The sequence below is a fragment of the Egretta garzetta genome, unplaced genomic scaffold, assembly GCF_000687185.1.
Source record: "Egretta garzetta isolate BGI_Z169 unplaced genomic scaffold, ASM68718v1 scaffold467, whole genome shotgun sequence".
NCBI classification, from domain to species: domain Eukaryota; kingdom Metazoa; phylum Chordata; class Aves; order Pelecaniformes; family Ardeidae; genus Egretta; species Egretta garzetta.
In genome coordinates, this window is record NW_009260196.1 from 665,346 (window position 1) to 691,238 (window position 25,893).

Genomic DNA, 25,893 nt, shown 5'->3' on the forward strand with positions numbered 1-25,893 from the left:
GAGACAGAGGAAAAAGGTGAGGGAAAGGTCCCAGGAGAGAGCTCGGGAAAGGAAAGTGAAAGCTGTTATCCGATTATTATTGGTGTATGTGTCCTTTTACTTCAAAGCCCTTTTTGAAGTTAGCCGTGATTTTTCATGAAGGACTGGTGACAGCGATCAATGGCAGTCTTGTGCTTCTGCAGAAGATTTTCTTTCTCAGCAATGCAGTATGACAAAATACCCAGTGGGAAATGTTTCTGCAGAGCCAGGTGTCAGCTACAATAGCGATCCATTTTCATCCGACACGAAGATCTGCAACTCTTATTTCTTGCAGCCAAACCGTGGGCTTCCCTAATTGCTAACATGCTTCGGTAGCTGTGCGCTGCGTGCCAACAACGAAACCATACCTGCGATCGGAAAGAGATAAAGTGTCAGTGAGCGAATGTATGAAGTAAAACGTTAGGAATTCTAGTAAAACCAGGTGAAAACTAAGAAAAGTTGAAACAAGAACTGATGTGAAATCGTGCCTAAACCTCAAACAGAACCTGAAAACATATTTGTTCTCTCGCAAAAACAGAGCTACGTGGAAGAACCCGTGTGGCTCCCCTCTTATTAGCTCTGTTATTTTCTGATCAAAACTACAAGTAACTGGCGGTCTTCCTCACTCAGCCTGGGTGTGGGGACAGTCAAACTTCAGTTCTTGGTGCGGACTTGTTTTAAAGTCCCGGGACATTCTGGGTAAGGAATACAGAGCAAATCTGATGAGCAGGATTTACTGAGTGGCTGCAGAAAGCACTGTCCCGCAGGCTCACTGAGCCCGGTTTCTCCGGCACATCAAAATGCAGACCTCATTTTATACTCGGGTCGGCTGTGCGGTACCTGGAGAGTCGATCTGGCTGGGATCAAATACTGCCCATTGCCTTGTGTCAGTAGGCAAAAAAATATTCTGTAAAACTCAATATTAACTCTCATGTGAGACTAAGATTTTCCTAATTCCCGGAGTTGGTACAGGGCGGATCATGTTCTGAGACTTACAGTTTTCTTTTATAGCTCCAGCAAAATATGTTTTTCCCATTCAAGCTGGTGGTGACTCTTCTTGCTCTCTCATAACTGTCCAGTCTTTTCTTGAATGCTAATAAATTCTTAGCTTTGATGCTATCTTGCTACAAAGAAAGGCTACTTGTGCACTAGATTAAGAGGTGTTTACTTTGGTCTGTAAAGCTATGTAATAAGGGCAGGCTAATAAAGCTTTCTCTCAAAAATAGCTTGGGTTTTTTTTTTTTCTTTTTTAAATTGCTGTTATTGGGGTTTTGATTGGTTTTGCTCTTTTACAACTTGTAGGAAAATAGCTAAGCAAAAAGCTACGGAAACGCATGGGGGAATTGCTGAGGAAATTCTATACTGTGAACCATATTTTTAACGTATCAGTCTCAAAGCACAGAACAAAAATGAATTTATCAGTAGATGTTGATATTTGCATCTCTAATTCCAGTTTGTTTCTTTACCTGTCTCCTCCTAGGGCTCATGCTGCTGCAGAAACTTGAATTGGTGCACTGTGTAACTTCCCTGGACAGGGATTAGAAGAGCAATGGTATATCAGCTTTGATTACCTCCCTCTGGCTTATGGGGAACAATTTAGTTAAACTTTTTGCTATTTCATCTCGGAGCAGATAAGTATAGGAGAAAGATCAGCTCTTCTTGGCTCCTTCCTCACCTTTACTGGCAACATAGTGAAATGTAGCTCTCTTCAAGGAAACATAGCAGTTGCGTAGGAAAGGGAGATGTCGTTTGTATGCAATATAAAGTTCAATTTCTTGACATTCAAATTGAAATTACGTTATCGCCTTCAAAAAGTGAATGTATTATTGAAGAGTTTCCCTATATTTTTAAGAATTAGACCTCTCATAATTGTCCTTGGTAATATTAAACCAGAGCTTTATTTTTATAATTAAGTGGCAAAGCCCACTTTCAATATAATTTTTATGAATTGCTTTTTAACTTAGAGCGCTGATATTCTTAAGGGTGCTTGCCTAGCTCACAGTTGGGTTATGCAAATGATAAATGCATATTACTTTTAAAGTGTAAAGTTAAAATCATTTTTCATTTAATAATGAAGAATTATATGGCTTTCTCCAACTGATATGGTTACGTAGATAAGTTCTCGAGAATAAAAGAGAGAAGAGCGCTCTTCCTACTATCTACCTGTATCGAACTCTAAATTCCCTTAAATGCTCCAATACAGTTACCAAGGTGAACTTTCTAACACGAGCAGCTTTCATATTTGCTAATACGATTGCGATCATCATCACATTTAATGAGAAGACTGCAGAATTAGTTGAGTTCTGAGGGAAAATGTCTATGTGACAGGTACCATAGTTGTTTCCACGGTGCAAAGATAGTTGTATCTTAAAATATAGCCTGTCTCCTGAGAAAGGCTTCTACTACTGTAGATGGTTGCACGAAGCAACAAAAAGTTTGGGTAATTTCAGAGTTGTATTTTTTTGTATTAATGACATTTGGCAACAACACGCGCTCCAAAAAATTTTTATACAAGGTAAAGTTTGGCTGGTGAGTTCTGTCTTTTTGTCTGATGTAAACATATTTATCCAATGGATTAATTATTTAGGGTCTGGCCTTTCTATAAAACTACTGTTGTATTTCTCTTTGCTGGTTTTAAAACACTGTCTATGTGGGTGGGCAAAGTGATATTGCAGTGCTTAGCTCCCATGCCAGCTGGCCACCTAAATGTCTGACTGTGTGTGTTCAACTCTGCTCAGTTGCCACATGACACGAAGCAGGGCTGTGACCCCGGTGATACTCCTGCTTGTAAATGTAAGCTCGGCTATAAAAGTTGCTGTGATTCTGTCAACAGTAGGTTCCTCTGTGATGTTTTCTGAACTCCTCTGTTTGACGAACCTAGGAGAAATGAAGTTTTTCACATCTAGAAAAGTAAAACATATTTGGAATGGAACCAAAAATTGTTGTGGTTAGACCTGAGCGTAGAGATTATTAAAATACACTTTGCTTATAGTCTACCAAAAGAGATCACAACTACTGTAAAATCATGTTCTTTTATCAAAACCCTGGGTCTTCTTTCAGGATTCAAATGCTTTGGTTAAAGGTACACAGAAGTAGAGTCTCGGAGTTCCTTTTGCTTAATGCGCTATTCTACATTAGGGTTCTGCTGGAATTCTGCTGGCTAGGGAGGACGAACACTATGATGTGTCTAAGCACATCGTAACGTTGAGTTCTAAGGCGGTGTTTCAAAGAATTGCTTTCACTGGTGTTATGCCCCTGTCCCTACAAATGTTTGGAGCTCACCAGTATGAATTGTGTCTCGTCTTCAACAGCGACATTGCTCTGTGAAGAATACAAGAACTAGAGGACAGAAACTGGAACTGACTTTCTGAGAAACTGTCACTGCACACTTGATTTGTCCAGATTCTCTTTCTTAAGCATTTGGTATTGGGCACTATCAAGGGCTAGCTGGACTTTTCATACAATCCTAAACAAATATGAAGAGTGAGGTAATGTTGACTAATGGAAGTTCAACATTTTGTGACCAGATGTTAATAAGAACTGTACAAAGAGAGAGATGAAAAACACACTGGCGAGTGTTTTCAGGTACTGATAGTCTTCAGATAAACTTAGAGAAACAGGTAATGTGCTACTGATTCCTATGAACAGATTTTCAGGAATCTGCTCTTGTTTTGCCAGGGAACATCAACTCAATGTGAACCACTCGTCAGAGCCCTCAGGATGGTTCCCAGCAACAGGAAAGAGGACCTTAGTGCTGCCACCCTTGCTCCCACCACTTTGGCCTCCTGGAGGAGATCTCCAGCAGCAGCAGAAAGCAGAGGCAAGAGGAGCTAGAGCAAGTGTGGGATAAAATTAGAAGAGGTGCCAACAGCAAAATGTCTCTGTGCTGCTTCTGGCACTTGCACAGGATGAGGCTTGTGCGTTTGAAAATGCAACACTTTTAATGTGACTACAGGCTATAAGAATTGGTTCACAAAAGCATTTCTTGTTTTACCTCTTTATGTCTTTTTTTTTTTTTTTTTTTAAAACACTGCAGGGGTGGATGGCGTGGCAGAAAGTCGGAGTTGCCTTGCTGTAAAGCTAGCCTTTGACTTCAGCTCCGCTTTCTGCTGCAGGCTCCTCCTGATAAACTCGCTGCATGCCAGGAGCTGGCCTCTCGTGTGGGTGATGGAATCACAGGCTGGCTGGTTTGGAAACACTAATGTTGTTTAAAAAGCTTCTCGCTTATCTCTGCTAGTGTCTGAGTCAACTGTACTTAAATAGGCCATAAGCCTGACTGGTTACCCAGCCCCAAACTGTTGCTGACTATTTTAATCCAAGTGAAATAGGCAGCCAGCATAATGTGTTTTTCTCTGAAAATAATATACAATTAAAAAAAAATGCTGAAAACCCTAGAAACAAGTTCTCAATTTTGAAGCGTGATGAAGATTGACAAAATAATTGGGAAGGGAGTCAGGAAATGTATGCTCAAGTTAAAAACCAACAAACAAACAAAAAAAAACCAAAAAAAAAAACCCAACCAAAAAACCCCCAACGATACAATATTTTAAGATTAATCTCAGAGTTCCTTGAGTACAAAATAATGGTATTTACCAAAGATATATTTCACATTATTGGGGGGGGTGTATTTGATGATCTGACTTCCCGGGAATAGATAAAGCCAGCTCTCTGTGGCGCTCGCTCACAAAGGCCACGAGATGTGGCTCGAGGTAAGAGATTGAGTCCCACTCATTTCAGGGGGCTGGAGTCAAGGGATTGCATCTGCTCCTCAGGGTGTTCAGGAGTAGGTTATGCCACCTAAGGTTGTGCTGATTCCCCATCGGTGCACCAAATGAAAAATATATATATTTTCTTACACTTTTCCTCACTTAGATGCAAGTCACACAATATTTATACACAGAATTACTGATCCTTCTCATTAAACATGGTTTTTACTTACGTTGCTACGGAATTTCTGTTCTTAGAATTTTTTTAACAAATATTTTTTCTCTTTTTTCCCTAGAAGCAGTGGAGAAGCTTTCCTTCTGTATTGGTTCCTAAGAAGTAAGGAATGTACAGTGCACTGCATAACAGGTACTCCCAGTTTTTATGCATGCAAATGATACTGCAAACCATCAGTGGTGAAAGAATATTTCTGGGGAAGTCCTGATACTGGGGAGTCACTGTATCTCCTCTTTATACGTCTGAATCTGCTTGTTGCTGTATAAAGGTGTAAAAGAGCATTAATCTTATGCATCTGTGTATTGATTTATTTGCGCAGTTACATACAAATTCTACCAGGACATGTAAAAATGTGTACAATATTTGGAAAGGAACAGAATTTCCATCCTGAGGGGAGTCCATTACTGTTTTGTTTTCATAGGAGTAGCGGCACAGAAAACTCCAGATCTGGCTTTAAATTGTACTCGGTGTCTCAGGGTCCCGTAGGAAACATTTTGAAGTTTACTCAAGAAGTTTTTCCTCATTTTTCTTCATATTCTGGTCCTTGCTTTATTTTAAAATGTGTTTTCTGTTTCCCCTTTTTGGGGAGAACACAAGACCCGCCCTGACTAGGCGAGATGACTCCTCATCCCTGCTTTGTGTCCCCCTTGCCCCTACCCTTCCCAGCTCACCTTGTGTCAGAGCGCAGACGGCCGTGTGTCCGACCCACGGGCAATTTGGTTTATGTCAGTTCTGTGTCAGATTTGGGCAATCAGCATGTGACATTACGGCGGCGTTTGCGGATTAATGGTGACTAGCTGATGCTGTCGCAATGCGTTTCTCATCTGCGGGTCCTTTCAGACCGTTCTTCACAGTTTAGGTCCCTATCTCAGTCACTCGCAGTGATTCCAAAGCTTTTGGAGCTGGCTGATGATTACTGTGGTATCAGAGATAGGGGCAACTCCTGGGTGAGAGCCAGGGTCTTGTGGGGCTGCTGTGCACGTCTTTGAACTCCTGTTTGACATTAGACATGGAACAGTGGGTGAATGCAATGCAGCAAATAAAAAATTAAGATTTTTACCATTCTTGTCTTTCAAATTATTTCAAGTTTCAATTGAAGGCCACGGAATTAAATATAGACGTGGCATAAGAGAAGCAAATCCACTTACTCTGGTATTAACAGACTTTACAATGTATTTTAATTACCTAGAACTAAATTAGGCTTCAGTGAAATTTTACCGCTGATTTCCAGAGCTAAAGCTCTACTCAGCTTCAACGGGTTCAGAGCTTCCTCCATGACTTTTAAATGCTGCTTCATGTTAGAGGTTTATCCTAAACCCTTTTGGGGACATAGCTCCTCTCCCTGCTCGAAGTCTGGCTGTATTCTTTCACTCAGATTTTGATGTGAATCAATCACTACAGTCTCACTATGGAGAAATTTAAATAAAGAAAATAGACCCATTTAACTGCCCTGTTTCCTGATGTTACCACTGGACTGTTGTTCCTTTTTCGATTTCTGGTATACGAAGATGTGAGTGACTGATTGGGCTGCTGAGGAAACAAAAAGAACAAAAATCTCCTAATTGAACATGGATTTCAGGGAAGCCTCTCCTTGTATCTCTTGACATAAACTGTTCGGCAGTGTTTAGTTTTACTGCATTCTGCTGCTGAGCGATGCTCAATCTTTTGTGTCTGGTAAAGTGAGTCTTTTGTATATGAGGTCTGAAAACACCTTTGAAATCTTTTGAGACAAAGAGGGCAGCAAGTAGTATGAATATATCCAGGCATTCAAAAAGAAATGTGAGAAGAAGCGGAGTTTCACTACTGGTTCCATGTATTCACAAGAATAAAAGGGCTAAACTGGTAACTATTTGAGACAAATATAGCAGAATTGATAACGAAAGAAAAAAGGATCTTTGCTGTCATCTTAGATTATAAATGTAGCACTTGGTGTTGGACTGAAGGAGGTATGTGCTTAAAGAGATTAAGGAAATGTATGTCCCACCGGAGATTGCAGAGCATCAGGCATTTCATTCTGGACCTCACAAGTTTTGTAAAACTACAGATTTAATAAACAAACCATTTTACGTCTCTGTAAGGAACTTAGAGAGGATTTCGAAAGTCAAACACTGAGGACCCTTGCTTTGACTGTGGTGGTAAAAGTAACATCTGCCTCAGACATTTTAACAACAGACTGTTCAGATCATTCCTTTCAGCTATGGTAGGAGACTTGACAGACATAAGCCATCCTACCCCTCATTTCTACACTTACATCGCTCCGCTGCACTAACCCTTACATCAAAGCAGTCATATCATTGGCATTCAGATTTAATTTTACCTTTCTCTTTCAGATGGTCACTTAATTACATGAACTTTTGTGGTTTCCTATTTAAAACTATAGCACAGAAATAAAAAAAAACCACCTAATTTTTTTTTTAGTCGCATCCCTGGGATGCCACAGAGTCTTTTTTTTTTTTTTTTTCCCCTCCAAATCTGGGACAATAGCCCCAGGGGAAAGTTCTGCCACGCTCTCATTTACCAGTACAGACCCAGGACACTGTGATGTGACTCAGGCTGCTACCACGAGCCCACAAGTTACCCCAGTGATGCCTCTTAAGGAGTCCCCGAATCACCAAGTACCACAGCATTTAGCCCCAGGATGGGGAGTAGGCTTGAGATCATAGGCCAATCTTTCTTTCTTCTAAAACCACGTTACTATATGTCCATGATAACATTAGCTTGGGGTAGATGCAAATACAAGAAAAAAAGAAAAGGAGCCAAGGATCTTCATTGCTGCTTCTGCCACTGAGGCTCCTTCCTTTTCCATTCCTCTGTTTCTTTGCCTCCTCTTGGACATATGGCCCTACCCAGTGTTAACCCACAACCTTTTAATTCTTTCAGGTTTGCTGACATCCACGCTGCTAGGTATTTTATTTTTTTTTAGCGGTTGTATGATTCTCATGCTTCATAAAATGTTAAAGGAACGTTAGGTTCATTTCATGCTTTCAGTTTAAAATTTGATGTAGGTGCTTGGCTAAAAATTTTGCGTTCATGGTTGCGAGAGTTTTGTGAAAACTCTACTCTGCAAGATTTATTTCCCTGAGGAAAGTTAAAAGGCAAGTCTCAGACAAGGCACTCGGAAAACAAAGCCAAACAAGGAAAAGAGAGAAACAGCTTGAGGAGCATTGAAAACTTTGTTTTAGTATGGAGAGATAATAAACAATAGCTCTCAGGGTCTTATCATGATGTATTGTCTGTACTTCAACACATGGTCTTTGTAAAGCGGACAAAACTGGTTTTATTAAAACACCAATGACAACGAAAAACGCGTTTCGGCAAATCATCTCTTCTCCTGCTCAGAATTTATTTTGTCTGGCAGGTGTAGCCCATTCGCTGCAACAAAAGGTGAAAGGTTTGGTGTTGTTTTTGTGGAATCTCAGGGAGACAACACTCAGCTGAGCACTCTGTCCTCTTCTGTTAAAATTTGGGAAAGTTTTCCTTGCAACCTGTTTCCCAATAGTTTCCCAGATTTCCTACCACATCAGCAACATTATTTAGCATTATGGTGGCTCATGACCCTTTCTCATGTGGAAAATATCTACTCCATCACAAAGGAGGTGAAGTAAAGACTTTCTTTGATGGCTGTGAGGTCCCTTGAAGTTTCAACAGTTGGAGCATGTGCTTACAAACTTTTAAAACTCAGTTTTGATCCAGAGATATACATGCCTATGCAACGTGTCCATATTGATTTATTAGAGAGACAGGCAAACAATCTGAAAAGGTCTCTAATCTTTGATGTAGTTGATGAAATATTTATCTCAGTGCCCAAAGTTGTTAGTGATATTGTTTCCATGTTCCAGGGCATATATTTAGCGAAACATCAAGAATTTGGTCCAAGAAAGTGATTAATTATGGCCCTAAAGTAGTGCATAAAATCCACCATAGGAGATAATTTAAACTGGGATCACAAAAAACCCTTCACAGCCAGCAAGAGATTGCCTACAGATGCAGAGGATAAGATGCCAGTGAGGGCGATACTTTTTTAAACTTGATCCCTCTCTGGAACTTAGGTTCCCCAAACCCTTTTCTGATATTAAACTCCCCTTTGAAAAACCTCTGTAGCAGATGCACTCTTCCTTCTTAAGACCTCGAACCGAGGGACAGTGTGCTGGATAACCTAGCGCATGGTTAGCGCAATCGCCCGGGAGGCCGAAATGCGGTTCGATGTCGGCTGGCTGCCCTCCACCCCAGGAACTCCCAGGCTGGCGCTCGTCCCTGTGCTCAGGGTTGTTGCTCCTCCCAAAAGAGCTTCATGGCTCCCTACTTTGCTGCCCCAGTAGCTGCCACGGTGACAGCTGTACCTTCCGTGTCCTCTTCCACAGTCTAAATCAGAAGTACGGGGATTGGCCGTATTTCATTGCCATTCCGCCACGCGCTTTCAGCTGATGTAATTCCTGTCATTTGTATTCAGTCCCCCTCCCGTTTCATGGATTGACATCTTTTGCAGCCATCCATACTTGGTACGTTGGAGCCGTTCCCCCCGTTTTCTCATCAGGCTCATGTCCAGCACTCATAACGAAAGGCCGGTGATCCATGCACCAATATTTTACCTCATTCAGGCTCCCTAGTTCCCTCTAACTCCAAACTTCTCAAGAATAAGAAGAAGCTGAGTACAAGCCATCATTTTCCAGCTCTGCCTGGGAGCTTGTAAACCTCTGTTCGTTTGTATGTCAGAGGAATTTGAAAACTACTTTGAAAACCAAAGTGTTAGCTTTTTTACATCAAAATCATTCAGACAGACTATACCGGGTTTTCTTGCAGCATGTGGTTACTGTAATTAGCTGGCAAATTTTGAAATATTACCCTGTTGAGAAAATAGACAGTAGTTCGATTGAAATGCCTACAGTTGAAGAGCCACGGGGTCACTTACTCTGTATGTGTATGAATCCTTCCTGGCTCATCTTACCATCTTTTTTACTTCAGCCTACTAATTCTCCCGCTATTTACACCCACCATATTTCCCAAATGTGTCCACAGCCTTTTTCCTATCCTTTTCATAGCCCCTTCAACAAACTGACTTTACATTTACTGCATTCATTCCTAAGTACTTCTTGTCCGTTTCAAAATACTTTTTTGGTTTTGCTGGTGTCATCAGTCGGGCTCATCAGTCGGCTCTCAGGCCAGAGGGGAATGAAATGCACTCATACATTTTGCTCCTTCTTGTGGTAGCTCAGAATGACCGACTCTGGACAAAACTAGGTATTATTTCAGACCTCCCCCAGAATATTCCATACAGCTGATGCAAAGCCACAAAGCAAAACTTTTTAGTGACTTAAGGAGGTTTGGTGGTGACCTGCCAAGACCCTGATGATTTTCTCTTACTGCATGGCCAGTAGCGAAGCCCAGAGCTGGCCAGGTTAGTTGGTAGGCTTTCTCAATGACCCCTTCAGGGACAGCTTTCAGGGGGAATTTGGAGGCCTTTGTTCTTGCTGTACCTCTGCTTCCAAAGGTGCTGACTATAATGATGAACCAGACAAACCAGACATCAGCCTGGGAGGGTTTTGTGCTGGCCATCCTGACAGTGGTTTCACCTGATCCCGCAGTTCCTCACATATATTCTCAGTGCTGTGGGGGGGGGTGTCAAATGACTCGTGTGGCAGAGAGGAAAATTCAACCTGGCAAAGGGTAAGGAGCTGCCTCTGAAAAATACTGATGTGGCATGTTATGCTACGTCCCGTATTCTTAGTTCTTAATTTCATGCATTCATGCTTTTTTATTTCTGGAGCTGGAGAGGAGTATCCAGTGATCTTGGGGCAGGATTTTCTTTATGTGAATTTCCTTCTGTACAGAATATTAAATCGCCACCATTGACACTGCCAGCCAAGAGTTAAAGTTTCATTTTAAACTTAAAGCTCTGATGGAGCAGACGTAAAGCTCTGCTGTGTTTGTAAGACAGTTGTACTTATTCGTAATGGCATTTAACTTGAAAAGCTGCAAACTCCGGGCATGCTAGTCCCTTCCATGGTGTCTGCCTAGGAAACTCTGTGTAGGAGCAGTCAGCTTTCTTCACCAGATACTGTACTAAAAGGTTTTTTTGGTGCAAGGTGGTTTTTACCCTGTTGGATTTCAGCTTGAAACTAGTGTTTGTTATTGCCATAAAGAAAAGTAGTTATTTGTTACCATAACCAAAATTAATCCCCTACAAACAGTAGCTGCCAGCTGGTACTGCGTTTTAAAACTCTTATAAATTGAGATTTCCAATTATTTTGGCAAAAGCCCAGGAGAGTCTTATTTTTGTTATATGCTACTCTGTTTGCAGGAATTCATATGGATGCATTCCATCTCCAGTAAAAAGTTATATTATGCCACAGGTGTACAGCACACACAACCTATAAAATAAAAATCAAAGCCTCACAGGTTTCAGCCATCATCCATTTTTCATAGCTTATGGTGTTGGCAGGGAGTGTATGTTCTAAACCTGCGCTGGGCAAGATACACCGTTCACTTATATAGAAGTGGCTGGGTTTAGCTGAGGAGCACAGAAGATCCCTTCTCCCCTTGCCCGTCTCCTGCCCGGTGCGCACATGAGAGGGTGGCGGGCATCAAACCAGCAGCCTCATCTCCAGCACCATCCAGCCAAGTCCCCCGGAGAAATAAATCTCTCTACAAGAAGCAGTTGCTGACCATCAGCCCTGGAGTTTCCTGAGAGGCTGAGGCTATGACTGCAGCTCGCCTCACCCTGGGAAAGGTCTGAGCTTAATTTCTCTGGAAAATTATGGCTGTCTGAATACTTCCTAGCTCCTGAGTTAAGACAGAGAGAACGGGCTCTCGACTTTCAGTTTTCTGTCTTGAGGGGAGGGGTGTTGTGTTCGTGCATTTTTATTTTCTGGTCTCATTTTGCCCCTCCTCCCTCTTCTCAGTTTCCACACCGAATACCGAAAGACACACAGGCATTAGCTTTCGACAACTTTATAGAAATAAATCAGCATATATTATTTACAAAATGTTCAGTCAGAAACTGTAAACTAGCCAGAATTTTAAAAAGGGGCTTGACAGGGTACCTAGATTTGGCATTTGATTAAGTGCACAAAATTGGAATTAAAACTGCCTGCGAGTATAAAAGAAACTTGTAACATTTACTTGACTGCCAGCTAATTCATATTCAGTGTTTGCTTTTTCCAAATTTCTTGTTTTCTTTAACTTCCCATTTATTGCTTCATTAACATGATCCACTTCCAATGAAATAATTTAGGTCAAGAACGGCCCCGCAAAGGCTTTTCAGGTATTTGCAGGGTTTTTCCTTTTTAACATATTTCATATTGTTTAGCAAATCAGGTGGGCTAGAAGCATGGCTGTTTTCTCCAGGGAAATGTCACGCAGGTAACTTAAGTGGGACTGATCAGGATGAGAAGGGGGAAAGCCTGGGCTGTAAAAGGAGCTGTGCTCTGGAAAAGCCTATTTCCATCGCCCTTTGCTGGAGACCCCCGGCCTCGGCACCAGGGAGGCATGGTCTGTGAGTCATGGGTTGCTGCGAGGGAATTTTCCAGTTGAAAAGGTTCTCTAAGAAAAGTGTCCCTCCGTCTCAGCAGGGTGGAGCCTGGGAACTGATAAGAACGGCAAGGGAAAAACGGGCTCCGGAGTCTGGGGAGGAAAAGGGAAAGGAGGGGCAGGGTTGGTGACTTTCACCTCCTTCAAAAAAACAGCGTGTGGAGATTGCGTTGGAACAGGAAAAGAGAAAAGCAGAAATCTCTTCTCCTAGGCTTATCAGTGGGGCCAGTAAGGGATAGTGGAGCTCTCCCCAGCCTGCATGGAGGCTGTTGGTACACCCCGTGCCGGGCACGTAAAGCTGCTGCCCGTCCTTCCCAGAGCCCTGCAGCAGCATCCTTGGCTGACTGATACTGTCCCAGCCGGGCACTGCGAGGTGAGCTTTTTCCTTTAGGTGAGGATGTTCAACTGGTTTTTCCATACTCCTCACAGAATACCTCTTTTTTTTAGATGTCTGAGAAATAAGGGCATGGTTTCAAAGCCTGAAACCGGTAATTTTGTCAGAGCTTCTGGCTGGTATTGAGTGCATGGTGCCACCCCCTAGAGGACTAGCTTCCTAGGGCAAGCATGAAACAAGGGGGAGCAGTGGTTGAGTGCTAGCAGCCCAAGGAAGGCAATGCACGCTTCCATGGTCTCCAGTGTTAACCATTCCTCTTGCAGCAAAGAGACGAGAGCATTTGGGATGGGCCGGATTGCAGGTTTGGAGTGAAGAGGGTTATCGAACATGGGAAGGACTTAATGCAGTGGGGCACTTATTTGCTGAAGAGCATGAGATGTACCATTTACATTCACTACTCTTTAAAGATCTGCAGTGGAAAACAACTGAAATAGTGAACATTTGAAGTATATTTAAGCCAGTGTGTTCGCCTGAAGCACTTAAGCCGTATTATGTATACTAATTTAAACAGCTTGATTTTGATCAAAATGTGGGAGGATAAAGCACCCTACCTCAGATAAAAGAGGTGTGACTGTATATATATAAGTTAAGACAACAGAAGGGAGGCTACTTCTCTGGATGTTGATAAAAACAAGTATAGCCCCTGTTGGGCCAAACTTAGGTGTTTTTAATGAAACTCATGTTGTCGTTTCGCTCTTTCTTTTTCCTCCTGTTGCAAATTCACGCGCAGGGCATTTGTTCTCTACTCTGAATTTTGCCCGTATCCATTAGCATGGCAGTGTGATCGTTGTTCAATCTGACGGGGACACAGAGCCAAATCTGACCTTAAACATTTGATAGAGGTCGTCTTGTAAAATATATGATTTACCAACAGCTGCGGTGATTCTGCAACAAATACGTTAGCGTATCAGAGGACTGGGACACAAGTTTGTTTAAACAAACCCAATAAAGTTATCATGGGGAACTGAAGGAAGCGGGTCACCGGTTTCCTGATAATATTTACGACAGTCCATAGATAAGAGAACTGGGAAGGAGGCCCCTCTTTCTTCCCTAGTTTATCACACGGTTAATGCAGAAAGACAAATCGTTGTTGGATAAACTCTGATGTCATATGCTAGCTTTGTCACTCCGACCATCTGGGCAAAAACTTATATAACAGCCTGGAATTTGGGGCAAACACATGATGTTTAAGAGGAAAATTCTGAAGGAATGAAGGGGGAGAATGATATTTTTCTGTAGGGCACGTATTCTGAAGGCAAAAGGGGACCCATGAGCAAAGAGCTCTGAGACCTGAGAAGGATTTGAATGTAGTTCCTCTGGCTCAAATGCACAGAAGCATTGGGCAATTATCACCCAGTGATTTCATGGTCCGATACAAGGAATAAGCTGGCCTGACGGCTCTGGACACTGAAATGCTGTTCTTACCGGTGGCACACAAGTAGTATGGATACTTTCAGCAGACAAATGTTAACTTTAAGGAGAAGTAGTCCTGGTGCCAATAGCAAAGTGGTGACTTTCTCCTTCCTTTTGCATGCTGAGCTGCGTGCAGAAGCATTGGGCCATGTGCAGAAGTGAGCAGCGTGCCCGTCCCATTACACACCGCAGAGCAGCTGGGAAGTCTAGGAACAATTTTAATGAGATGACAATAGTGTCTAAGCTCCTAAAAAAAGTCCTGGCAGCAAATCCTTGCTTCTCGGGTAGCAATGAGCCACGGACTAGTAAGTGGATGGCTCTAATTCCTTCTGAGCCATCCATGGAAAGATGACATAAACTGTGCACATGCCTTATTTTTGAATAGCTAAGTGATCAGGCATGGGTACTGCTTAACTTCAATGGGTATGTCTTACAAGGACAATCTCAGAAGCTTCTAATTTAATGACAGCAAGGGTTAATTAGCGGATATAAATGCCCTGCTGAAGCTTAATCTACCTATTTTGCTTTTGTGTTTCAATAATGCTAATTTAATTAGCTGGAGTTAGAGAGAAAGCTAATATGAGCAGTGCCCCATGGTGAGGGTAAAGGGTTTTGAACTGCAAGAACAATTTTTTTGGCTCCTCCAAATTGTGGTCCCCATAGCATGCCCAGCTGGAGCGTGGTGAGGAACTCCTCTGATGGTTCTTCCCACTCACAAAATGCACCAGGTTAAGCGAGTAGTCAGCAATATCCATCTTTCACTGAGTTTGGAGTGGTTTTATGATCCCATGGTCCTTACAGGGGCAGTATACCAGCGACCAAGGCAGCCAGCAGCAGAGCAAAATTCCCCCCTTCCCCTCCCATCCCCAAAACTTCAGGCATTTCAGCCATCACTAAGCTGGGTCATCACCTGTAAGGAGACAGTCCCTTAGGACTTCACCTGAGCTCCATATCCCTTACATTTCTTGGGAAACCAGAGCCATCATTAGTTTTTCAGCTGATCCCTCTTATTTGTGCAAATTCTAGAGCTATGGAGACTACCAGTGACCTTTCCATGGGGAAGGAGGCTGTTTCATTTGTAAGGAATAAATAGCAAAAAAGTATGACATGAAGCTTGCTGATATTTCCTCTTCGTTAACCCCTGTCTGCTGTATTTTTCCACAAGTCTCCACGTGGTTTTGATTTCAGATCTTCAAAATATATTTTATGTCCCTTCCCTGGCCTCCTTTGCAGGACTTTGTTTTGCAAAACAGAAAATATTTCCTGGGTTTATATCTTTGTCAGTAGCTGGAAGTGGGGAAAGTCCCTTTTAAAAAGCCCAGTGCTTGTAGGAAGAGGAGCTCGTTTCTGCTTCTTTTCCACTACAGGGTGGCTCTTCTTTCTGCTTGTGTCCCAGAAAGTCTTACAGTTTAGTCCATGTTAAATGTTTTCTGCATTGCTATCTTTGTTTAAACCTTCAACCTATGTTGAAGGTGTGACTTGTTAGCAGTCGCCTGTACACAAGCCACGACGGAGGACTTGGTGCAGACATGGTTAGCGGTGTCACACACCTTGGGGATGAGGAATACCCTTGTGATGGACAGCAAGCCTTCCTCTGGCCGCTGGAAACCTCCCGGCTGCAGAGCCAAGCAGCGCCCGCCCAGTCTAGCAGGAAATTTGCCTGACAGAGGAAAACTGTGTCATAAAACCGGTTTTATTTCTCTCGGCCGTCTCCACCTTTGTGTGGTGGAGCAGAGAATGTAGTGGGAAACCAGAAATTGCCTAGGGCTGCTCCATACGAGCTATTCTTGGCGGTCAGAGATGTCCCTGAGGCTGCCCTTGGTCAGGCTGAGGCACAAAGTGGTTCTTGAGTCATCAGGGGTTTAAGCAAGAGCAAAGTTTGTGTAAAGCCCGCCATTTCCCCACTTGTTCCACACCAAAAGTAGCTGGGGTGGACCAGAAATAACAATGCCCTGTCAGTGGGTTTTCGGTGTCTCGCCGTTAGATCTCCAAGCGAGAAATCTCTAAGTGAGAGATCCTAAATTTATTGCTTTAGCGCTCGTGCGCAACAATGCATTTGGGGTAATTTTGTGGCTCCGTTTCTGTGATGAAGAAAGTCTGAAGGAGCCTTTGGTAACCTGAAAACTGCCCGCGGATGTGCTGCAGGGAGGAGAGGGGAAGCTAAGGTTTTGTTTGGAAGAGAAAAAAAAATAATGATGAAAGCGGACATGAGCCAAGACATAAAGTCTCATTTTGCTCCCATGTGCAAGTGCTTGAGCAGACTATTGTTCTGGACGCCGAGATTGGTTCTTAATTATGTTGAGCAGTGAATGGTTTGAATTACAGCCACATAGTTTGGTGAGCGCAAGCCTGTTAAGAATTTTGGCTGGCGAGCAGCTGCGGGGCTGCTCCGAGAGCGCAGAAGGTGGCTGTGGCTGGAGGTGTTTTCAAGAGCGAAGAGGCGTACGCGCTGCCACCTGAAGCCCCGTGCTCGAGGGCTTTATCTAAATCCACCCTTGTCTTTATTCTGCTATTTCAATCTAAAATAAAACATCTTGTATTTATTGTATCATCACATTTAGACACTACCATTTTGGAATCTCCTGTGGACATCATCAGATCCAGATGTTTCCAAATGTCATCATCCATACACTGAAATGATTACAAATGGAGATATATTTCTGTGAGCTGTTGCTACTCAGTGGAGATTGCCAGTTTCCACTGGCTTGGAGGAGACTTTTATTTTTAATGGGGTAGGGATGGCCCTGAGTTCAATACTGCAGATTTTTAAATTACACATGTTGTTGCATGAAGCACAAGTGGTTGCAGTCTCTGTTCACTCATAAATTTGGACCGATTTCCTAAGAGGTTACTAATTTTAACACGTGTAGGATGATTTTAATATCAGGATTACACAATCTGATTACCTATCTCTGTCTGTAAAGCATGTGATGCGAGTTCATGGTGCACTCTGATCAAGGTATGGAAAATGCAATTCATTTCCAAGGAAGAACTGTTTTTCCTTCACATCACTCTGCCTAAACTATCTGACAACTGCACTGGTATTTACATGTACCGTACACAGCTCTGTCTGGCTCGTGAATGAATACTACTGCCCTCTACTGAAGTGAATATCTAATTCCTGCTCAAAGTTGCACACTCTCCGTTCTGAACGCGCACAAAGTACGGGGAAATAAGTTATACGGATGCCCAGACACAGGTAGAGACACAACCAATAGCCCAGAAGCGGCAAAGGTTCATGCTGACCTCTTTGGCGTTGCTCTGGATGTCAGGGCAAGATTAGAGTTTCCACGGTGGGGAAAAGAAAACATGTACAACTGGCTGTGATTGTACCCTACTTAGTAAAGTCAGACTATACTTCAGATTTTCCCATCTGTTTACTGAGTTGGGCATAATAATGGCAAGTCAGGGATTCTAAATTCATGGGTTTGGCCATCAGAGTGATGAGTATCTCAGTGCTAATATTTTAGGTACTCTTCTTTCTCCTGAAAATGGCAGCTCTGCGTTAGGTATTGTAGCTTTTGGGCATAATTAACAAAGTTAGTTAGGCGCTCAAGAGTGAGACCCTTGAGCCAGCATCCTGGCTAAAGGGTTACCTGTTGTGACTTGGGAACACTAAGGAGATGGTAGGAGAGCTCCGCCTTAAAGCCTTGCACAATGTGAATAGTGTGCTATGGGAAAATGCTTATTTTTGCTAGGGAATTATAGTTCAGTAGCTTCGCCTGGATGTGTCTTGCTCTTTATTAATAAAAAAAAAACCCCAAACAAACAGAACTTTCAGGAAATAGAACCAGGCTCTCTCTTAAATGATCATCTTATGACAGTGTACTACAAAAATCACCTCACTATGTTTCTCTCCTTTCTCTCGTAGATGATCCTGATCAGGTGAGTGTAAAGAAATTACTTCCTAAGAAGATGAGCAACATAGATTTGAGATCCGTCAAACCATTAAGGAAACAGGAACTGGGTTTTCCAGGTACCAGAAAGTGCTTTGATGAGTGATGCATACACAGAATAACTAACGCCTGTTCCTTCTCTCTATTTTAAAAGAAAGTCTAGCTTTTTGTAAGGAAACGGGCCCTAATCATTTTGGAGCGCTCTGGTCTTCCTCTGCAAAAAGCCCTCTTCATCAGGCCCTGCAGAGGAATTAACCAGGAAAATTACATTGCTGGGCTGAATGATTGAGGGGCCCAAAGCTGGTCAAAATCAAAAAGGGGACGTACCCAGATGTAACTCCAGGTCCCAAAGGTACCTAGTGAAGTTTACATTCAGAAAGTGGGTGCTGGGAAAGTCAGATGCAGCAGCTGAGCAGGTATTTTGTGATTTCAGTACTGATCTTAGGTGCCAAATCCCATTTGGGCACTTGAATTCTTTCTGAATTTGTTAGTGTACTAGAGAAGCTCATTGCACACAAAACTACAGCAAGAAGTTATGGTAATAACCTGGCTGTTGGCTTGGTGCTGTCACACACAGCACCCTCCTGCCCTATCCCAGGGTTACTTTAGCTATAACAGGAGCCTTCTGGAAAATACCAATATCTCATTATTTTCAGAACTTACTCTAATGCAAAATGGACAGCAGCATCTGGGAGCAAACTCCTCTGTGCTGATCTGGACCCTTTGGAAGAGTGGAGAGCCTGTCAGAGGCAGATGCATAAACCTGGTCATGATGGATGTGCAAAGCTGCAGATGCCAGTTTATCGCGCAGACTTGCAAGTTAGAGAAAGTCACATTGCTTCCCTGACAGGTGGGTTTAGCCTAAATCTAATGCCTATGTTTGGTTGTTGGTTTTTTTCATTCAATACTGTTTATATTCCATTAGCTAGTGATTATGATGTCCTAAAACAAATAGCTGCAGATCGTTAAAATACAATGTCGTATGTAGGAGCCGAATGTGTCTCATTTCCTACTGCTGCCAAGTGATTAATGAGCATGGTCTTTCCATCTTCCAGCCTCCTGAACCAGCATCATGCTTAGGGTTAAAAGGCAGTTTGCTTTATACAGAATATCATCACCACAAAACCAGATGGAACAAAAGACAGAATAACCTCATGTGCTACTGGGTGCCCTTGCCATTTACTGAGACACGAGGCCACTCGATGAACACATTAGAGGAGCAGATGCAAGAGCATGACAAGGGATTGAGGCACGACCCACATGGCAAAAAATTATGCTCAGAGCCTTTTGGAATGAAGTATGTACTCCCTCCTTCATTAAGTAATTTCTGTCTTTACTCAGATTTGTCATTTGCAGGTTACTAGATCCCCAAACCATGTTGTAATGATCGGTTGGCTTTTTCATAGGATAAAAATGTAGACATAATAAATATGCTTCAAATGTACAGTGTAGGAGTTCCTTATAAGTGCACGCTGCTCATTTGCCCAAGATTTTAAAAAGGCAATTAAAAAAAAAAAAAATCAAGAGAAGAAAAACTATCCAAGAAAATCATTGGAGAAGAGTTTGGGGTAGTAGGTTAGAGACCTGTCTATACCTTATGGAAAATTGGAGAAATATTTAACTGTATTTGGTGAGGTTTCATGTCATGCTTGAGACTCAAAAAATCCAAGAAGCAAGGTAATATCTGAGACAAATAAGCCCTCAAGACTGAAAAAGCCTTTAAATAAATAACAAATTGTGGATTCTATGTCAAATGAAATTACATTTACCTTTTGTAGAGCAGCTACTAACTTTATACTAGATTAGTGACAACATAGTAGCAGCAAAAAGAAGAAAAACCTGAATGTACATATGTGCAAAATAACAGAAAATTAAATAAAGAAAAATATAGACTGTATTTAATTTCAGTCTAGGTTTACAGTGATGGAAAGAAAATCACCTTTACTGCTTATTAGCTTTTGATAACTTATATTAGACTTTACTTTGGAATTTCAAAACTGGTGCTTCAATTTTATGGTGTGGAATGGAAGTTTCATTTATTAGTCTGGCTAATGCTGACAATTTCAATAACTCAACACTGGAAATTTTAAAAATGGCTGAATATTGAAAGTTGAAATAGATCCAGAAAAAGTTAATACATGGTTAGATTTTTTTTTTAATTATCACGTATTTTAGACTATATCTCCAGCGTATTTTCTTATTGACCTGGTGATGAATCAATGGCAAACTTGTGCAACTTCAATAAATGAAAAACTCAGCAATATGAAGAGCTGCCAGATTCCAAAAGCAACTGATCCTACTAAATTGGAAGAACTTGGTAACGGGGGGTAATTGTTATCACAATTGCACGTGCCATAAGGATATTGTTTTCATGAATACTTACTGCCAGGGCAGCTAAACTACGCTCAATAAACTCCAGACACCGGGGACTCATCAAATTATTCTTCATGAGAGATCTTCATGTTGTTATTGGACAAGGTATAAAAGCTCTTGGGGAGGAAGGGTTGTGACACCGCAAAAAATATTTCATTCAGCATCCTATGTATCATCTGGTGCTGTGAGAAAAGAATCTCTGTCAACTTATTATTGAATGCTATTAATAGTACTGAACATCATATGCAAGGATACTTGAAATTAGAGCTGAAGTAAAAAAACTTGACATCTTGTGTCTCCTGTATAATTAAGTGATATGCTGATTTTTAACTAGAGTCTTTCGGGGAGGTTTCCTCATGTGACAAAATGAAATTACCCCTCATCTCTTTGCTGGAGACTTGACTTCTCTCAACTGATCTTGGGTAGCAATGAAGGAAAAGAAAAAAAATCTAGCTGAATTTCTTTGTAAACTCTCAGGTTTAAAGACTCAAGCTAAAACTTGATGCGGGTTTTCTGTTAATCCAGCACATGATTTATTTACTGTAAACAATTCTGAAGCATGGGAAATGGTTTCCAGAGGACTTAACATGAGTTTTCTGGACAAATTGAAACATCTTTTTGTAATGAAAGACCTGTGGATTGAAATTGTTAGAAGAGATTTTGTTTCCAATTTAGGTATCTGGCTCGACAGGACCAGTTGGCCTCCTCCTCAATCCGTTCCAAAACCATGAACTACTTAGCATATATACATTAATCAAGGCATATGTGTTTAAGGGCTCATAAGGCTGTACTTTTCTCTCCTTTTTTGGACACTGAAGCACAAAAAGCAGGCAACAAGTGGCTTCCTCTCACCAGACAACAGCTTTCTGTGTTCAAGTAATAGTGTTGGTGAATTGGATATAGCAAAACTTGGTAGCATCAATCTGTCTGTGTCAGGTCAGGTGTCTGCAGAGATGTGACACATTGGTTCATCGTATTGTTTCCAAAGAAAGCATAGAGGACAGAAATGAAACCTGTAGAATTTGGCAGGTGATTAAGGAAAAGGAAGCCCAAATATCTTTGATCCCCTGCTGTCTTTAAAATGTCATCTGAACAAAGGACGTGAAGGATGTTCTAAAAAAGTCAAATATAATTTCCTTTACATTCACACACCCAAGCTGTGTAACTGGAGAAGTAATGAATTTAACCAGTGGGCTAAATAACTAAATCACGGAAATGAACCTGGACATTTTGGAACCGATCTGCTCAGTGACAACTAGGTTGAATGAGACATCGCTTCCTGTGGCACTGAAACTTGTAGTAAAAGCCTTTTTCCACAAGATACTAGGATTGCGGTCAGGGAAATGGTGCGGTTGATTGTAAACATCGCTCGTCAGAGAATGAAACATTCTTATCTTTTGTTGATGAAAGTAAGATGAAGCAATTCACACTTTATTATCAATCGAGCAAGACACTTCTTTTTTAAGAACTACAGAGGTCTGATTGTCCACCCAAATATCCACTGGGAGAAGGCAGACCTGGTGGCTTCTGAAACAGTTGATAAAACATTTTAACATCTCTTCTTTTAGTATGAGAGTCTCCTTTCTACGTAGCTGTGGTATTATAATGAAATATTGCTGAATATATTTCAACATGAATCAATTGGTTATTGACATTATTAGGTGATGTAGATTTTTTATTCTTCCCCCTTCCTTTCCCTCCCTTTTAAATGCTGCCCTCCCCAGTCATTTTGGACTATTCCTTGCACATAAAAAACACTAACAGAAAAAAAATCCTAGAGACGTGCTAAGTGCACGATCCGTTTGGTAGAATCATAATTCTGTTCCTGCACTTTCTTATCCTGCATTGCTTCATTTCTTCAAGCAAGTTTGTTGCCCAGCCCTAAAGAGAGTTTAGGAATATATATAAAGTGCCTTTGATGCTTGGACCTTTCTGCTTTGTCTTTAAGTAACTATTCCCTTAGAATTTTGAAAAGGTTGCAGCTTCGTTTTGCCCTTGATTTGTTTTCCTGCCTATAAGTTCTTGCTTCTAGTTCTTCCTCAGCAAAATTGCACTAAAGAGAGGGAAGCACCTTTGCTCTTAGCGATGTGCTGCCAAAATTGCTGCAGGAAATTTCCTCACAACTTGTTTTTGTGATTCCTGTGATATTTTTAAGGTCGAGTACTTTTTCTCTTTCCCACTATTTCCAGAGTCAGCTACACACAACCAGTGCTTTACGCTTTCCATTATTCTGTCTAATTAAGTGTTGGTAAGCACTTGTTGGGTTTTTTTCTGCACGTGGCTTTTCCAGCTGGACATTTCATGGGGGCTTTTTAGTTGTTTGCTTTTTTCCCCAGCACTGGTAGCAGCGCTAGGTAATCATCTGACTGCATCTCCTGGAGGCAGCATCTTGTAAACTGCTGAGCGTTGTGTGCCCGCGAGGTGGTCAGTTATGTGGGCACAGATTTCTTCTTGGAAGTGTGCCGCAGAGTTACAGACCGAGTGGGTTTAATTTTCTTCCTGAGGTGAGCAGGTCTCTCCTGACCCTTGGAGGGCTGCTCTAGTCTAGGAACCAGATTGTCCATGTATTGTGGGATGGGAGGCAGCAGAGGCAAAGAACAAGGGGATGAGGGAGAGGGTGCCATGGAAATATTTGGATTAACAAGCCTGAGATCTGAGCTTGACTTTTTAATCCTGCTTGGCTAGTGTCTCTTCTTACTGATGTATGTACAATGGGAATTTAGTGGAAGACCTGCAGCTTAGAGGAATTACTAACTGATCTGTGAACTACATAAACAGCAAAGGCCAAAACTAAGTGACTGGCAGCTGATCCCAAGTTTTTTTTTTCCCAAAGAGCTATTTAATACGTGAGACTTTGAGCTGGGGACAAAGCCCCAAAATTTGTCAGTGATGTATGACTGCCTGTATGGTTCAGTAAATGTAAAATGGAACAGAACTTCCTTTCTGCATCGCATACAACTTGTTTGGGACCGCAGGTGGCTTTTGGACTACTCTAGGAAAAACGTCTTGTAATGTGTACACTGGTAGATGAATATGGCTCTAAATAAGTACTCAAATCTACACTAAGTAGAAGAGCTTGAGCTGTCCTGAGCGTGGCATGGAGCAGAAAAAGCATGTAAAAGCCCTACCATTTTGGCCTTCCCTGAGACATGTGGATGCTCACTGAGGATCAATTCTGACTTTAACTCCTACTGTAATTCCAACTGTTGTACAAATGTGAAGCCCCGTGTAAGTATAGAGCAGAAAAGTAACACATCGAGTTTTGAATTAAGGCTGTAAGGGGATTTCAGATGAATATTTAAGATGAAGTCAAGTATTTGTACAGGAAGCTGGCCATTTACCTTCCCGTGTTTATCCCTCATTACTGCCTGGTTGTATGCAGCAGAGATTGAGTTGGCAAACCGTAGTTTTTCAGAAATTTTAAGTGAACTTACTTTGGCACTAGAATACCATATTGCTTCATTTTGCATGCTTGAGTTGTACAATTCCTGGCGGTAAAAATTGCACTTTGGGTTTTTTGTATTCGTTCTACTTAAGGCACTGAAATCATAAGTGGTTATGTCTCTCCTGGCAAACTGTAAGCCAAGTGCCTGATTTCCCCTCATACACCAACACAAGGTCTCCACTGACCTCCAGTTAATGGGATTCCCTTGATGTAAAAGTGGTGTGAGAGTGGATTGAATCTCAAATGTGTTTGCAAGTTTAACCGAGATTCATCAGACTTGGGTCTAATGAAGTACAATAATTATGTATAAGTTTGGCAACATTTGTCTCCTGGTTAATATTTTTATGTTCAGATGTTATATGACTTACAGATGTTTTCTTTCTGCTTATTTAGCAGAATTTATCTGCAGATTTCCATTTTTGAGCAATTTCATGTAATTTTGCAAATATTTAGTAAACATTAGAATGCTATGATTTTTCAAATGGTGCAAAACTGAACTGGCTCGCTTGGGTTAATATTTTACTGCACTATAAAGGCTATTCTTTCTTGGTTTTAATTAGTATAGCATTCTTCAATTTAACGCAATTACGTATTTTCTTGTAGTTACCTAACACAGAAAAAGTACCACAAAGTCCTTTGCTTACGTTACAGGTTACAAAATTATTCCTGATACCAGAGGGTAAATATTTTAGCTTTGTGTTCAGAAAAAAATGAAATAATAATCAGTAAATCTTACCCAAACATTTTGATTTGTCCATTGCAATAACCTACCAAGTTTTACTAATGTCAGTGCATAAAGGCAGGTTGATAATTTATTAAGCCAGGTTGCTTAGGTGGTGTTTCTGTTAAGAAGACTTATATTCTGTGTATTTGAATGATTAAGCTAGCACTAAAACCACATCTTTCTCTATCAAGCCTTTCAGGTTGACTGCATTTGGGATTCATTCCCAACTCCACCATGTTTTTTCACTTGAACATTAAAATGTCAGATAGAAAGAAAATAATTCACAGCTGTCCTGGGGCTTGATTCACCCACCTCTGACATCAATTTTATGCCAGCATAACTCCATTGAAAACCATGATATTACTCTGGTGCTATACTGGTTTAATAGAGTAGCAAATCGGGCCTTAGGGGGGTTTCCTGGTTGCTTCTAATTTTCTGATTAAAGCAGAGTTATTGAAACTCATAAAATCCATGTTACATTGTTGCTCCACTGTGGGCTATCTGCATCAGAAACCTCACTTCATTCTAGGGCTTAACGAAATTCCCAGCTGGCTTCAGCTCAGTGAAGGTATAGTCAGTCAAACGCTTCCAAACACAGAGGTTCCAAATATTCCACAGATTTCAGGTTCTTAGGCAGACGTGAGGCACCATCTCCAAATTCACGCTTCTCTTCCCTACCTCACCCTTTCTCTCCATACGCGCAACAAACCAGCAGATTACGACCCCAAATATTTTCAGGATCAACCCTTTGGGCAGGAAAATTTGTTATTCACCCTCTGTGGCCTGTCGCTGGTAGCGTGGCTGTGCTGCCACAGTCTCAGGGCTTCCCCAGAGGAATACTAGGATTCATTAGACCAAACTGATACAGCTGGAAGAAGAGGAAAAGGATTTTTTATTTTCTTTCTTTTTTTTTTTTTTTTCTCTTCTTTTGGCACTGCTGCTATTCAGATTCTGACCCTGAAATGAAATGAAATAAAATAAATGAAAATAAGATAAAAAAGTCCCAAACCTAACCTCCCTAAGCAGAGCTCTCCCCTGTTTGCATATCACCTGCAGGGGTGGGTTAGTCAGCCATGGGGCACGAGCAGCCTCCCCCAGCTGCAGCTCCCTCCCCAGCTTGCTTTATCTGGGGGAATCGATGGAGCACGCGCGTTGCCGCCAC